The 3,875-nt window shown below is 48.0% G+C and overlaps 1 non-coding gene across 1 annotated transcript; it reads right to left on the reverse strand.

Moving 5' to 3' along the window:
- Positions 1-1,698: 1,698 nt before the first annotated feature.
- LOC137497191 (small subunit ribosomal RNA) lies at positions 1,699-3,623 on the reverse strand. The gene has a single exon (XR_011017726.1). It is a non-coding gene; the product is annotated as a small subunit ribosomal RNA (ribosomal RNA).
- Positions 3,624-3,875: the final 252 nt, after the last annotated feature.

The following is a 3,875-nucleotide window of genomic DNA, read 5'->3' on the forward strand; positions in this document are numbered from 1 at the left end:
GCGACGAAGCTTTTACTTATGACCATAATTTTGGTTTTCTTTATATTAACGTCAAGACCATATTCATGGCTAGTGAATGCTACCCTTTCAATGAGATATTGCAAACGTTCTAAATTATCTGCAAAAATTAATGTCATCCGCATATCAAATGTTGTTTATCCATTATTCATTTCAAAGCACACCCATTTGTATAGTATCCAGTGCTTTCCTGAAGATATATTCTGAATAGATCTTAAATATCAAAGGAGACATTATAAGACCCTGTCGTACACCACGTTGGATATGTACGTCTTCCGCATTTTCCTCTCCCAGTCTAACAGAAGCATGCTGATTCCAGTATAAGTTGTCAGTGATTCTTAGATCTTTATCATCTAGATCAGTACTTCTTAATATTTCAATCATCTTGTGATGTTGCTCTCTATCAAAGATCTTCTGATTGTCAATAAACAGGTATAAATATCAAAATTTATGTCTCTACATCGCTGAAATAGTACCTGAATGCTAAATAGAGCTTCCCATGTTCCGACTGCATTTCGGAAACCAAATTGTGTAGGTGAAATTTGATCCTCACGAGTTTGTATATTCGTCTGTGAATGACCTTCACAAAAAGTTTCAAAAAATGGCTCATAAGGCTTATCATTCTGAAATCGCCACATAACTTATCAGAAATACTACGGAAGCAATTAGTGATACAACAAGAGATATGGTAATGATGCAAGAGGCGTTGGGAGAACCTCAAGAAATGGTAAATGGTCCAAGGCTTAGTGAAAGTGAATATTCGTGGGAGAGAGCTAAAAGAAGAGAGACTATGATTAAAGGGAAGAGCCTAACTCTAAAGGAACTGTGGGGTAAGAAAGCCAATAGTGATGAAGGCATAGTAACAAGAAGCAAGAAAGCTAAGTAAAAATAGGAGGTTTATGGGTAGTTGTGCATATAAGTTAACATGAGACTGAATTGGAGGGATGGAATTAATTTGTGATTATGAATGGTAAGATGATTATTGATGCTTGTAAGTGGTTATGGTTGATGGTATGTAAAATATGGTCGATGTGTAGTGTGTGGCTTAAGTTCAAATGAGATTGGAATGGTGGTGGCTAAGAGTAAGCAAGTTAATGGTGGAATTGTACTGTTATTTGTAATAAGGAAGGATGGTTGAGATATAGGACGTGAGGTGTAAGAGATTGATTTGGTGGTATGTAAGAGTGATTACGATGATGAGGTTGTTTGGAGTTATTTAAGAGTGATTAATTATTCAGATTGGTGATATAATGAAGGTTGGCTGAAAGGTGGTTGGAGGTTGGTCTTAGAGTGATTAGAGTTATTTGTGTTATAAGTGGAGGTAAGAGAGATTGCGAAAGGTTTCTCGTCACAGAGCTAAGTAAGTGTTTCGAGCATGGGCGTGGCGTTCATTTAAAACCTTCCCGCCGGGCCGAAGCCGCGACGGGTACCCTCCACTGAGCGAGGAGGTAGGTACCCAATGCCGAACGTCTGCGTGGTGGGAGACGCGGACCGCGACACTCCCCCTGTCGGCGACGGCCGGGGCCGCCGCTTACACAGTACGAACAGGACTCGCCTGAGCTCGCAACAGCGGGCTCGGCAGGAGTCTCGCTCCTCGAGGGAGCCTCGCCGGAGGAGAGGACCGCGCGGGGCCGTCCGACTCCTCCTTCTCGAAATGTTTTTTGTTAAAAACAATTTCGGTAATGATCCTTCCGCAGGTTCACCTACGGAAACCTTGTTACGACTTTTACTTCCTCTAAATAATCAAGTTTGGTCATCTTTCCAGACACATCGGAAACTGCGCGAAGCAGATCCCGCGCACCGGTCCGAAGACCTCACTAAATCATTCAATCGGTAGTAGCGACGGGCGGTGTGTACAAAGGGCAGGGACGTAATCAACGCGAGCTTATGACTCGCGCTTACTGGGAATTCCTCGTTCATGGGGAACAATTGCAAGCCCCAATCCCTAGCACGAAGGAGGTTCAACGGGTTGCCCGGTCCTTTCGGACTAGGAGGACACGCTGATTCCTTCAGTGTAGCGCGCGTGCGGCCCAGAACATCTAAGGGCATCACAGACCTGTTATTGCTCAATCTCGTGCGGCTAGAAGCCGCCTGTCCCTCTAAGAAGATGTGTTGTCGCCGGTAGCACGAACGGATACCGGATGCGACTATTTAGCAGGCTAGAGTCTCGTTCGTTATCGGAATTAACCAGACAAATCGCTCCACCAACTAAGAACGGCCATGCACCACCACCCACCGAATCAAGAAAGAGCTCTCAATCTGTCAATCCTTCCGGTGTCCGGGCCTGGTGAGGTTTCCCGTGTTGAGTCAAATTAAGCCGCAGGCTCCACTCCTGGTGGTGCCCTTCCGTCAATTCCTTTAAGTTTCAGCTTTGCAACCATACTTCCCCCGGAACCCAAAAGCTTTGGTTTCCCGGGAGCTGCCCGCCGAGTCATCGGAGGAACTTCGGCGGATCGCTAGCTGGCATCGTTTATGGTTAGAACTAGGGCGGTATCTGATCGCCTTCGAACCTCTAACTTTCGTTCTTGATTAATGAAAACATACTTGGCAAATGCTTTCGCTTCGGTCCGTCTTGCGACGATCCAAGAATTTCACCTCTAACGTCGCAATACGAATGCCCCCGCCTGTCCCTATTAATCATTACCTCGGGTTCCGAAAACCAACAAAATAGAACCGAGGTCCTATTCCATTATTCCATGCACACAGTATTCAGGCGCAGCCGGCCTGCTTTAAGCACTCTAATTTGTTCAAAGTAAACGTGCCGGCCCACCTCGACACTCAATGAAGAGCACCGCGGTAGGATTTCATCGGGGTCCGCCTACGGCGCGCAGGAACCGCACGCGGATAACCACGGCGGCCGCGCGCTTTCGACTCGCCACCACCGGCAGGACGTCCCACGAACCATGCCAGTTAGACACCGACGAGCGATGAACCGACAGCGTGGGACACAAATCCAACTACGAGCTTTTTAACCGCAACAACTTTAATATACGCTATTGGAGCTGGAATTACCGCGGCTGCTGGCACCAGACTTGCCCTCCAATGGATACTCGTTAAAGGATTTAAAGTGTACTCATTCCGATTACGGGGCCTCGGATGAGTCCCGTATCGTTATTTTTCGTCACTACCTCCCCGTGCCGGGAGTGGGTAATTTGCGCGCCTGCTGCCTTCCTTGGATGTGGTAGCCGTTTCTCAGGCTCCCTCTCCGGAATCGAACCCTGATTCCCCGTTACCCGTTACAACCATGGTAGGCGCAGAACCTACCATCGACAGTTGATAAGGCAGACATTTGAAAGATGCGTCGCCGGTACGAGGACCGTGCGATCAGCCCAAAGTTATTCAGAGTCACCAAGGCAAACGGACCGGACGAGCCGACCGATTGATTTTGATCTAATAAAAGCGTCCCTTCCACTTCTGGTCGGGACTCTGTTTGCATGTATTAGCTCTAGAATTACCACAGTTATCCAAGTAAAGTGGTACGATCTAAGGAACCATAACTGATTTAATGAGCCATTCGCGGTTTCACCTTAATTTGGCTTGCACTGAGACATGCATGGCTTAATCTTTGAGACAAGCATATGACTACTGGCAGGATCAACCAGGGAGCTGGCTGGCTCGAGAGCCGAAACCGAGCGTCGTAGCCCGCCGCCGACGAGTGCGGCCTGCGGGACACAGACTTGCTTTGCTCCGTTGGCCGACCGAGTGGCCGCCAACTAAAATTTCATAGGCCGCCGAGCACGGGCTCTCACCCGGCCGGACGGGCCTTCACTAGGGATCGGGTCCCTTCACCATCCATCGTCACATCTCCACTTCGACCGCTGCCGAGGTCGGCAGGACCGTACGAGAGGCGTACGATG

This window comes from Anabrus simplex, chromosome 1, assembly GCF_040414725.1.
Source record: "Anabrus simplex isolate iqAnaSimp1 chromosome 1, ASM4041472v1, whole genome shotgun sequence".
NCBI classification, from domain to species: domain Eukaryota; kingdom Metazoa; phylum Arthropoda; class Insecta; order Orthoptera; family Tettigoniidae; genus Anabrus; species Anabrus simplex.